Here is a 13060-nt window from a genome sequence, read left to right on the forward strand (position 1 = left end):
TTATTTATTTTTTCCCCTCTGCTGATCACACCTCCGTGCCTCACGCCTCCTCTTATGCTGTCGGTTCACATTCGGAGTCGCTCTAATTGAGTTTTTGGACAGCTGGCCCGGTCTCAAACGCTCCACGAGAGATAAAAGACATTTTGCATTGCAACATCAAAGGGGCGCCCCCGCACGCTCACCCCATTCCACTTCCGTAGTCACCACAACATGACGAAATCAGATGAACATCTAAGGTCAGTGCGGCTCCGAAGGGTTAATGATGTGGAGACCGAGCTCTGATTTTTAATTCACACCCAGGGCAGATAACTGCTCTCCACCCATTCAAGTCTCACTCCTTCCACCGGTGACGCAGGCACTCTTGCACCTTGTGAACAACCTGTTTATTTAAAGCACTTTACATGAATACATTTGAATGTAATTTGACATGACATAGCTTAGACCTGTCATTATGTGACATTGTTTGCTTCAGCAGGATCAATGGGCTGATAATGGAGGTGGATGTGAGGAAGCATATGTAAATTCGGCAATGGCATGAAGTATCAGAGACTCTATTGATATTAGAGGGAATTCAGTGAAGTGGCACATTCTGGAAATCACTTCACCGACGTTCAAACTCCTATCATTTCCCATACAGCTCTCTTAATGTAATTCCCCATATTTTAAAGAGAATATAATACAGCACTTGTGCCCCTTGAGAGAGCAAATGATCCAACTATATTTGGGGGGGGCGTAAAGCGACGGGAGCTAAAACCAAGTGTTTCAGACAGAGGCTGAAAAGAGGAGCGGCAGCAATGAACAGAATGAGGAAAGTGATGTGTTTTATGAACATGAAGAGCATGTAAATCTTTAAACCAATAAAAAAATGATGGCCGTGAATGTAAGCTCTATTATAGAAGAGAAGTGGGGATATTTTGACGAAGCTTCTCGGCCACTACACCGCGTTTGGTGATGTATTTGAAGCTTTCATATCTGGACCCGCGCGAAAGGTCATCAACCAATGACCTTGACTGAGTGTCGTCAGCAAGATAAACACAGGAAATTGTGTGTGGTTATACCTGTGTGTTTGCCCATCCCGATTCAACGCAGAAAGCTCATTAATATGACCATGAGTCATTTGCTAAAATGACAAAAGGTTTTTTTATCTGAGGGGCCTTTCAGCAGGCCATTCAAATGTTAACCCAGCAGATACCAGACCTTTCGAGAGCCGTTTACTGTGTTCACAATGGGCTATTATTTCAATGTTGGTATTACTTGCACCACAGGGTCATTTCTGTCAAAGCCACAGTCATCATGAGTATCTCTGCTAAAAGACCGAGGTGGAAAAGGACAGAGAAAATTCAAAGTTTATTAATTTACATTTCAATCACCAACTCTTGTATTCCTGAGGCCTCATGTGTATCATTCACTCGTCCATTTGTGATGAAGGATTTTTGATTAATTTCATTTCAGCATTGTATATATCTGTTCTTGCATGTCTTGCTTTCCTTGTTGTTCCTTCTTGTTCCTTTACCAATCTATGAGTGGACTAGCTCGTAAAGCTTGTGTTGAGCGTGTGCGTCCTCATGTGTGGATCTGATTAAATTTGGAGATCCAGGAATTGTTTTTTACTTTCTTTGTCGTGGCAAGATAGGGTATCAGCCTTGCAATCACCAAAGTATACTGATTCTAAAACATGAAATAGGCCCCTTGTGGTGCATGTTTAGGGAACTGCCATATATATATATATTTATATAATCCTGCTAATTTATTTGTCTTGATATGACATGATAAAGGATAAGTGGTATGGATGGATGATATGATAATGATTTGCAGCTTCTGACATCATTAATAACTTTTATTTAGTTGTTGTCTAGTATATATTTAAAAGAGCTGTCAGTTTGAGTACTTTTTTTGAGTGTCATTGGTGGGATGACCTTCATGTTTATATTTGGATCATCACTTTGAGGAGCTTGGCAACTGCCTGGCACCGATGCAGTTTTACTGTGAGGTCACGGTGTCCTGTTCTGCCTTCAGCGCTGCTATGTCTGAAAACAAAGATTGAAGAAATCTTGAATGTGTCCTGAAATGAGCTGTGACAGTAGAGATATTGTCTCTGTGCTGAAATCTCCAGAGACATGGCTCTTCACAAATGTGAGCGGGTCAGAAAGCTTTCCTTTTGGCAAATTTTCAAAGACACTCTGTTTCTCCCTGGTATCGTGTTTCTTGGAAAGATTACACAAGTATACACAGAAAAATAACAATGTAGGAGAACAGATTAATGTTGTTTTATTGTTCAAATATGCTCAGTTTTCTCTTAAAGTTTTGGAAACCTTAACAAATATAGCTCTAAATTCAAAGTTCTCAGATCATTGATTGATAATGGGAAACTGCTTTTTTCTTTACTGAGGTTTTAGAGAACTTTTTTTTAGCAGAGTTCATTTCATTTGGATTTTATTTTAGCAATGTGGAAGTTTAATGAAGTCGCTGTAAAGTTTCTATGGTTTATTGATCCAAGCACCAGATTTCTGTTCTTCATGGCTAATGCCCAGTATCACCATGTCAAAGCAGTGTTTCATTTTTATCACACATATAAACAAAGCATCCTAACAGAACAGCAAATATGCTCATCATGAAGGAAGCCCCAAAGGGGACAATTCAATTTTTTTTAAATCACTTTACTTTGTTGATGTCAAGGGGAAATTGGGTAAAGCCATTGCATTGGCCAGGAATCGGACCCGGCTCTCCCGCGTGGCAGGCGAGAATTCGTCCACTGAACCACCAATGCTGATGAAACCTGCCTTAGCAACTGAAGAGTTTCCCACTGACAGTAGTAGGGGTTCCAGTATGAACTATGATGGCATTGGTCGAGCACATACCACCGCCAGGGGCCAGCAGTCCGCTTAAATTCAATCAAGCTGCAACATATTTAACACACTCATAGTTATTTGTCCCCTAAATATGCATGATTTTTACACAAAGATCCATGAATTACTCTTTGAGAAATTGAAACAAATAATATTTCTTTATTGCCACTTTCTTCATTCATGTGTTACCATCATCATGAAGGTAGCACCAACAGGGGACAATTAAAGTTTGTTGCAATCACTATATTTTCTTAATTCCAATGGGAAATTGGGTAAAGCTATTGCATTGGCCGGGAATCGGACCCGGGTCTCCCGCGTGGCAGGGGAGAATTCTTCCACTGAACCACCAATGCTGATGAAAGCTGCCTTAGCAACTGCAGAGTTTCACATTGACAGCAGTAGAAGGGGTTCCAGTATGAACTATGAGGGCATTGGTCGAGCACATACCACCACCAGCGGCCAACAGTCCCCTTAAATTCAATCAAGCTGCTCCATATTGAACACACTCATAGTTATTACTCCCCTAAAAATGTTGGATTTTTTCCACCAAGATCCATGAATTACTCTTTGTCAAATCGAAATAAATGTTGAAAAAGGCCCAATCTCGTCATATCAAAGCACTGTTTGTTACTCATTGAGTTTTTGCAAATAGACAAACCATCCCAACAGAACAGCAAATTTGAGGTAGCCCCAACAGGGGACAATTGAGGTTTCTTAAAATCACTATACTTAGTTGATTCCAAGGGGAAATTGGGTAAAGCTATTGCATTGGCCGGGAATCGGACCCGGGTCTCCCGCGTGGCAGGCGAGAATTCTTCCACTGAACCACCAATGCTGATGAAACCGCCCTAACAACTGCAGAGTTTCCCACTGACAGTAGAAGGGGTTCCAGTATGAACTATGAGGGCATTAGTCGAGCACATACCACCGCCAGGGGCCAGCAGTCCGCTTAAATTCAATCAAGCTGCTCCATATTGAACACACTCATAGTTATTTGGCCCCTAAATATGCATGATTTTTACACAAAGATCCATGAATTACTCTTTGAGAAATTGAAACAAATAATATTTCTTTATTGCCACTTTCTTCATTCATATGTAACCATCATCATGAAGGTAGCCCCAACAGGGGACAATTAAAGTTTGTTTGAATCACTATATTTTCTTAATTCCAAGAGAAAATTGGGTAAAACTATTGCATTGGCCGGGAATCGGTCCCAGGTCTCCCGCGTGAGAGGCGAGAATTCTTCCACTGAACCACCAATGCCCTAACAACTGCAGAGTTTCCCTCTGACAGTAGAAGGGGTTCCAGTATGAACGATGAGGGCATTGGGCAAACAGTTTCATACAGTAATTATTATCTCCCAAATGTTTCTGCAGGAACTGCTGACCTTACCCGACCCCTAGTCTTGAATTCAAGTCATTACAAGTTCATCTAAACAGCTGGCATATAGAAAAGTACAAACTGAAACATGCTCACACTGACGAGCTAGAAAGATATCTTTTTTTCTCTCATAGAACTTTTGAAGGGAGGCTGTGGCTCGCAGGGTACTTTCTGACTGTTGATCTCCTGAGATCAAAGCAGAGCAAACCTGCTGCACACACACCTCTTAACCTCAGTCCACTTAGGCCAGTTCAGGTCTTATTAAGGGTGAAGCAGTTTCAACCCTCTTTGATTGCCTGGAATTGAGTTTCTCGGCTGATATGCATAAACCAACTAACAGAATATCAAAGTCCACCTTTGTGGCTGGAACGATCCTCTCAGTGAAATTACTGAACAGGATGTGTGACTGCAGAGTGCTTCTTGTTCTCTTTTTTTTTTTACTGCAGTACATTATTAAAGTACACATATAGAGAAATATCCTTCAGAAGTATCGAAGCCCTTCTTTATATTATTTTTAGGCCTCTATTGTACATGTGAGACTTACGTTCTCTTTATTGCGAATCCAAGAAAAATCCTTATGTGGTTTAATCAAACTATATATCCACACAATACACAGAGCCACAGTGACTATCAGCTGCACATGGGGAGTATAGCTGGGCTTATCAGTGGTAGCAGATGGAGAGCGTCCAAGTGAGAGGCTCAGTCTGGCTCCATGTATGTCAGAAGTAAGAGGATGACCTTGGCTGAATCTCAACTGTGGTTCAACCATAAGAAACACACTCTTTTCCGTCTGTCTCCCTGTATATATTTGTCTTTTTTTGTCTCTCTCAATCACACACACACACTCACACACAAACGGCCTCCCTCCTTCGCATTCTTGCATTCAGAGTTACAGCTGGAGACAATATACACTCCTCCACACTATCACTTCATCAAAAAAAAAAAGCCATTTGTAAGACACTCACTGAGGCTACAGAGGCTCTTGCAAAGCCCTTACAAGCAGGTGATTAGATACTGAGTCACTTTAAGCATTTACCACAGAGGGATGAAGAGTTTGCCGCAAGGTTGTTTGATACATCATATCAGGAGAAGACTCAGTAAACATTCTCCCTCTTTTGCCTCAACATTCAATGAAGTTTTCGCCCCATTTTTTATCACCCCTCAAACATCATAGCTCGCAGCTCTTGCATCAACCTAACGCAGCAGGGCACATGACTTGAATAACACGAATCCTACAGCACATTATTCACAGGCAGTTTTTTTAGTGTCCGTGTAGTTGTTCTGCACTAACAGGGAATGATAAACAGTCAGTGGAAGAAGATATAAATGTATTTTTGGCTAATAAATGTGAAGAGCTTTGTAGATTTACACTGGTGCATAGCTCGGTGAGACAATGGACTTCATGTCGGAAGAAAACGATTAAGGATTTGCACAATCCAACCAAGCAACACAGTGGCAGTTGTCAGTCCCCTCTGTTGTCCAGAGGAGGCTGTAAACTCTCCCTGCCTCTTTTTATTACACTTGAAGCAGCCAGGTGCTCCTTGACACCAACACATTTCCTTGTTGTTTAATGCATGCAGAAGTTCTCGTGTCCTCCAGGACCTGCGGCAGCTCTCTATAACTTTATATATTAGGGATGCACCGATATGGAAATTCTTGGCCGATACCGATACCGATATTTAAAACAACAATCTAGCCGATAGCCGATACCGATATTTGTTTATTACTTGCATGTGGCCTTCTTGGTGTGTAACGCCGGGTTTACACCGGGCGCTGAAGCGCCGCCCCGCGCCGCGCAGCGTTATTCTCAAGCGCGCAGCCGCCTGGCTGTTCACACCGGACCCGCATTTCTCCGCGTCGGTCAGCCCGTGATTCTCCGCTTGTTGTTGTATATAACCCGTTCAATGTCGGGTGTCGGGGGTAAATGACGTATTCTCCAAGCAAGCCTTTAGCCCCCCCCTCTCTCTCTTTTTATCTATATGACTGCTTGTGTGGCTGTAGTGGATGGGCAGAGGGGGACATTTAATTATGTGATTGGGAAAATTGGGAAAATTAAAACTCCAGGACAACAGAAGGGGAATACAAAGTATGGGATGCATATTTGATCATTTATATCATATCAAATATGTCATTTATATCGTTTAAAATCATTTTTCAGTCTGTTTCCTGGCGCGATACGCTCGCTCGCACGCCGAAACCATCGGTGAAGGGCGCTGGCGCGGCGCGGCGCATCGCAGCCCATGTGAACCGCACAAAGGTTTAACAGGGGGGGGGGATGGGAGGCGCCTGGCTTTCCTTGGCGCTGCGCTGCGCGGCGCGGCGCTTCAGCGCCCGGTGTAAACCCGGCGTCAGTGTACCATAATCTGGATGCCAGATTGGCAGGCTGCAGAAAACATACCAATGAATATCGGCCAATGTTATCGGTGAAAGTCAAGTTTATTACCGATACGCCGATAGCAGTAAACGAGGCGAATATCGGCCGCTACCGATATACGGCCGATACATCGGTGCACCACTATTATATATACTGTAGCCTTGTGTATAACTGACGTGTTTGGAGACTTATGCAATCACTTGATTATTACTTTGGGCACAGGCACAGAAGAGTGAAGAGATGCAGCAAATAGAACTGGAGACGCCCATATGGTATGAGCCCGAACTATTTGGCCATCGGGTTTGTTTGGTCATTCACTAAGTGAATGTAATGTTATTACAGTCTGTCACAAATACAGCAGATTTATTAGCAGTGCAGGGAATCATAGAAGTGTTTTGTGTCTTCCTGATGGGTGAAAATGAATACGCTAACCATTTGCTCAACTTTTTTTTCTTTTTATATTCCACACAGTCTCATTTTGAAAGAGAACCCTTCAAGATTTCCTACCACAGAATAATTCACTGTGAAATGGAGGACTGGAGCTTATATAAGTTATCTATCACTTTAAAGTCGTGGCCTTCACATGTACTAAATGACACATTTCTCTCTCAGATTGATAATGAGCTATTGTACATTCACAGTCTCTGTCGGGATAATTACTGTTTCGTATAATGGGGGAAAAACCTCCTCATTCATGGGATATTTAATGCAAATTGAGACTCATATCAAGACTTAGTGCAGATTTAAAGTGGAAACTTGAAAAATGGTAATTGTCTCGTTCAGGCCTCTTTATGGCTCACTTAAGAGCGCCCCTCCAGACTTGGGGGGAAAATGTGAAGCAGATCGGCCACGTGAGAGCATCATTAATAGGAGGAAGTACTTCATTTATTAGAATGCCTTGTTAGAAAACAGTGAGGGTTAAGATATTTTATTTAAATTTGTGTACTTTTACTTTAGTATTCATGAAGCCTTTGTGTCTCCCTGCGAAGAGAATCGTCCTTGCTTGTAAATGTCACACAACTTCCCCATTAGAGGAGAAATGCTTCCTAGATTGACCTTTGAGTTGCAATTTCTGAATGTAAGGGCTGCTGCACACTAGAGGATTTCTATCTCGTGAAATTGTGGGAGACCACATATATAATGACAGATTTAACCGAATTTTAATCTTATAGTCATCACAACACACACACTGTAAGATTTGGCCAGAACGTCAGACCACACACTTGTTGTATGTAAGAGACATTTTCACAGTGGCGATTCCAGAGACTTGAAATCTCACGGAAACTTGTAATATCTTCTTCTTCAGTTTTTATATGGTGGTTGGCAAAGTACTTTTAGGTGCATTACCACCACCTTCTGAACTGGAGTGTGAAGCACACATTAATCGTGTCTTCAGAAGAAAAACAAACGTGGAGGAAGACCGACAACGCGCGTTCTGTTTTGCAGCCGAAAAAAAAAAGTTATTGATGTAGTCATGGCTGAGAAGGCGTATACATTTTGCAGCGTGAGGAAGTGGAGCTGGAGTGAGCTGGAAATTGATTGTTGCTTTTAGTCACAGCTGTACGAGTGCGCTACATCCGGTTGGTGACGTTTCCCCGGTCAGCTCTCTCTCTCTCTCTCTCTCTCTCTCTCTCTCTCTCTCTCTCTCTCTCTCTCTCTCTCTCTCGCTATTGTGGGTTTCTAGTCGGAGCCGATTATATCAAACATGTTTAATATTTAAGATTTGAAATCGGGGACTCAATCGGTAGCATTAAGATTATTTTGTAAACTTCAGGATTATTTGGGCAAATTTCTGAAGGGGCAAATCGGGTCTAAGATTGGCCCAAATATCCTCTAGTGTGCAGCAGCAGTAGTGGGCTTATTTGTTTCACAAAAGTGGAGGCATTTATGAATCGTCTGAATGTTAATACTGAGCCCCGGCCGTGACCGTTCTCCACTCATTTGTCCATCCAGGCCAACTATGTCTTCCCCTTATTAATAAATGTTTTTCTCAGTCTGGGAACTGGTCCAATACTTGTGATTATTTTTAATGACAAGCTCTTTTTTTTTATACTACGTTCATTTTTGTCTCTTAAGACTTGAAGACTCTTTTAATGAGCTCTCATAAGGTCTGCTTCCTTAGCCCCTGGCCAGATCCAGCTATGTGCAGCAGGCAACTCTACTAGACCAAGACTATATAAGGCATGAACACTTCCCTAGACATGAAGAACTGCCATTCTTCCCTTTGACAGATATTATCCAGCGGGGAATGGTAGCTACAGTAGATCCTTGATTAAAACATATTGCATAAATAAAGCGTAAAGAAAGATTTTAATGCTAGTGCAGATGTTGCGGTAGATTTCAGAGGAACATGAGCCTTTTGGCAGTGACACACATGAAAACACTCATTGCCGACTGAAGACTTTTGGCGCTGCTTTCAGAGACAGGATGTATATTTTCTGCAGAGAAAGAGCAGTCATTTTGTCTCAGTGTTATGGACGTTACCACCTGTTGAAGCTTCCCATTCATTTCACAAAGGCAAAAAAAGTTCAGTGTTCTATAGGGGTTCCACTCCCTAATTTGGACACATCCTCTTTAACTCCTTCTCTCCTTCTCTTCTTCTCCTCCTCCCTCTGCCCTTCCTGCTCCCTGTCTGCCTCCCAGACGCCATGATCTGGCCGGAGGAGGACAATCGCGCGCGCCCAGTAGACAGCATGGACACCGAAAGGCACTCTGCTGAAAGGTGACCTCCAGACACTTCACCTCCCCAAAACATTTGGTGAGTTAAGACTCAGAGAATCCCTTGTATTCACAAATGACACCATCTCCTCTCCCCCTGTCAACGTTTGGCTTGATGTGCAGCTCCCAACCATCTGTTAATGTTCACGTTAGACATTTTAAAGTGAGCCCTTTAAAACAGAGCACGTTATCATAAGTCTTTTTCACTGCTTTATGTCCACTCCCTTTGAAGCAAAAAAAATGTTTGTCATTTTTCTTCCTTCCCAAAGCATTTCTCGACTTGCTTTAGAATTGTCATTTTGCCCTTTGGCCTGAGAAGCACTAACCTTTTCAAGTGAAAAAATAAAACATCATTCAATCATTAATTCGTAATTAAAGGTATCTCTTTTTCTTTAATGAACTAGGTGTATACTGGTATTTTGTCTGAAATTGCCTCCAATAGAATCGATAAGCCTTTGCACATAATGAACCCTGTTTGTGCATGTGTGTGTTCATGTAAGTGAGCATGTGCATGAAGAAGATATGGTGATGGGTATTGACAAAAATCCAATTTAAAAACACTAAACGCAACAAAACCCATAAACTCATTTATTTATCCAAATGTAATTGCTCAGTAACTTCCTGTATTTGCTGAATACAGCAGCTTGTAGTAAACTTAGGTTTAGTAATTGGTGTATTTGACAAACACAGTTTTCAGCACTTGGTTGTTCTGGTGAGTATTTCTGGCAGCAGGATGGTTGATGTGAGATTGACTCTAAACCGACTGCATTGCTCATGTTAATCATCATTAAGGGAAAATGTAATTTGGTGCTGAGTGTGGCTCATAGTAGCACAAAGGAATAAGACACATCAGGCTTCATCTCCACAGGTAATTGATAGAGGGCTTTGGTGACAATAAGACAAATATACAATAGCAATGGACTTTTTGAATTTTACACTCAGATCTGAAAATGATTTTAACTAAAATATCATGCTCCATGTTTGAAACCCAAAGTAGCCATGTGAAAAAAGCTTAATTTGGATCCACATTCCAGGCAGTTTGTTATTAGCATAAACAAAGGCCCATATAGGGCTTGAGTCCTGAGTGGAGGGTGCAAGACATCTGTAAGCCATTACCTGCGGAAATTAAATATAAGTGCACACGCGACCGAACATTCAACAAAAATGATAATAACATCAACCTAATAAGAAGAACCACAACACTAAAATACCAATACTACTATCACTATCTGAGAAGCCCAGAGAAATAAGAAAATATCAGCCATGACCACAGCGTATGTGTGGTTTGATTGAAACAGGGGGTTAGGTTTTTGAAATAAGAATGTTATTAAAGGCAAAGTATAACGCTGTGGGACAGGCAGTGTGTTAGCCACTGAAATGGATTTGTGCATTAGATTCAGAAATGAAAGGGATATAGGATTTTGGATTGCACGAGCTGAATTGCCTCTTGTGACCCAGCAGATATAAAAGACCTTATGTGATTTACTTCAAACCGAACAGGGCTGAATTCAACTGGTGTGACAACATAGTAATAAAAAGAATGAAAATAGAAGAAGCCTTTAGAATATTTTATATTGTCTGTGTGCTTTTTAGGCTTCATCAATCAACCAATCTGGCAACAAAACAATTGGGTAACATGTGGCCCTGACCACACATTAAAAACAACTTGTTCATGGTGTTTTCTAAATGAAAAACAAATGCCAACGGTTATGAAGCAATAACTATGTTTCAAAGTAATAATATTCAGCCCCATAGCTAACAGAGGGACGATTTTCTATTATAGTACTATCAACACAGTGAATCATGTCCTGTGCCAAAACATTACCTTCGACTCTCCTAAATAGTTAGCATTAAATAACTGTAGCCATTTTAACTATGGCCTGTGGCCAGAATGGCTCTTTATGTAAATCAGGCCTGGCAATGAAGTGATGATTGATAGCAGACCTCCATTCATTTGAAAGTCGAGAACCTTGGGCTAAAATCAATGCAATCTCTGTAAGTGAAGCTAACACAAAGTACCAAAAGTAAAGCAAACACAAAACAAAACAAGTTTCAATAACTCGCCGAAGGCATGGCTCATTTGTCACGGTGGAAGCGGTGCATATGTTCAGTGCAAATGTTGTATCGAGTTCAGTGGGTTTACAGTTTGTCACCCAGCTATCTGCAAGCGTGGGTACAACAGCGGGAGTGGTTCAAAGCACTAGAGCATTGGATAGAACTCAGTCAGCGTGCATTTAATTTGGGTTTGTGGAAGCAGGAGGCGCAGACGTGGTTAGGCTATGCAAGAGAGAGATATGAGGTAGAGAACATTTGGGCACCAGTGTAGGAAGGCGCAGATAAACCATTTGTGTCACCTAATTCCTCACAATATGATTACCTGTCTGAAGCAATGCTTTGTTTTTGTCTCATCTATGTCATGAATTAGTTGTGTCGTTAGATTTCATTGGACATTCACGACGTTAGTGGTAGATTGTTATCATTCGGCTCAAGTTTTAAATGCTCAGACGAATGTTGTTTATCCAAAACCCACAATTTAAGTTGCGCTGGAGAAATCATTTCAACATTAAAGTGTATTGATAATCCAGAAAACTATATCGAGCATCCTCTTCTGTCTAACTTGTTACTTGATGAAGTCTAGATTGTAGATGGAAAATACCATAATTACAATCAATGTTTCTTATGATTGAAAACATTATGATTGAAAACAAGCTTCTCTAGATTGCTGCATGGATGTAAAATGCAGGTCTCGTGAAATTGAGACCAACTCGTAGGGGTCTAATGTTTCTTGCTAGATATTCTGGCCGTGTCTGTCATGGTGCAGCTGACGGAGTGTTTGTGAGAACAAAAGGTGAGCTACAGTGAATAAAACCAGTCTGCTGGGACTTCATTAGGCAGCAGTGCATTACTTCAAACATTATAAAAAGCTATTTGGTATTCAGCCGCATTTCTCAGGGGCTCAAACTTGCAATTACAGAATAATCTATGACTAAGTTAGGAAATCTCTCATCTAACAAGTCCATTACTACACACACACACACACACACACACACACACACACACACACACACACACACACACACACACACACACACACAGTGTCCTTACATATTTTACCCTGACTCAGCTCTTATTGTGCACATCAGTTGAATAAATACTGTCAGTCAGATATTTTGTACAGTGCCTATAGTTTAGAATTGCTTTGGTTAGTGTGCATTTGAAAAATGAGTTTGTTATGATCTATTGGGACGGGAAAGTTTGGACAGGACATAGAAAAAACATCTCTCTTCCTAACATTCAATTTAAATACAGTTTTCAACCACCTGCAGCACTTAAAATGTGAAGGATGGTACCTGTGGAAAACCCTGATGAAATATATGCAAACTGACTTTATTCATCTCATTGTTGTCAGCTTGTGTATAACTTCATTAAAACTGTTGGATGCTGTTCATTTTGTTCCCCTTTGTTTATTTCATCAAACCAAAAAAGTGTTGACAGCTGGAATACCTGCAGCACAATGGGTTATATTGAATAAAAGATATATATACAGTCTTCAGGCAGCGGTTAGTGATTATTTAAGTTATTATGAAGTCTTTATTGTTCACTTGTTGTAAAGTGTAAATTGTAAATTAAAGATTTCCAGCAAATATTAAATTAAGGAAATTAACAGCAAGGATTATTCCAATAGTAATACTTTTTTCAGGGTTTAAAAAACATTTGGCATTTGAAACCTATATTTATA

General features: G+C 41.0%; 1 protein-coding gene and 3 non-coding genes across 7 annotated transcripts in view; 1 reads left to right on the top strand and 3 right to left on the bottom strand.

The window, feature by feature from the left end:
• The window catches only part of chrm3a (cholinergic receptor, muscarinic 3a), a 76943-nt gene that overhangs the window by 19059 nt on the left and 44824 nt on the right, over positions 1 to 13060 (top strand). For 2 of the 4 annotated variants that reach the window (XM_034608816.1, XM_034608815.1), the window contains one exon: positions 9247 to 9361. The exons of 1 other annotated variant lie outside the window; for it this stretch is intronic. The gene's annotated coding sequence lies outside the window, so the exon portion shown is untranslated. Of the gene's footprint in view, positions 1 to 9246; positions 9362 to 12113; positions 12445 to 13060 lie in introns of those variants that run through there. One more of the 4 variants, XR_004616288.1, reaches the window with a different exon arrangement.
• On the bottom strand, positions 3129 to 3199 carry trnag-gcc. The gene has a single exon. It is a non-coding gene; the product is annotated as a tRNA-Gly (tRNA).
• trnag-gcc lies at positions 3611 to 3681 on the bottom strand. Its single transcript has one exon. It is a non-coding gene; the product is annotated as a tRNA-Gly (tRNA).
• trnae-cuc lies at positions 4042 to 4112 on the bottom strand. Its single transcript has one exon. It is a non-coding gene; the product is annotated as a tRNA-Glu (tRNA).

The sequence above is a fragment of the Hippoglossus hippoglossus genome, chromosome 15 (assembly GCF_009819705.1).
Source record: "Hippoglossus hippoglossus isolate fHipHip1 chromosome 15, fHipHip1.pri, whole genome shotgun sequence".
Taxonomy (NCBI): domain Eukaryota; kingdom Metazoa; phylum Chordata; class Actinopteri; order Pleuronectiformes; family Pleuronectidae; genus Hippoglossus; species Hippoglossus hippoglossus.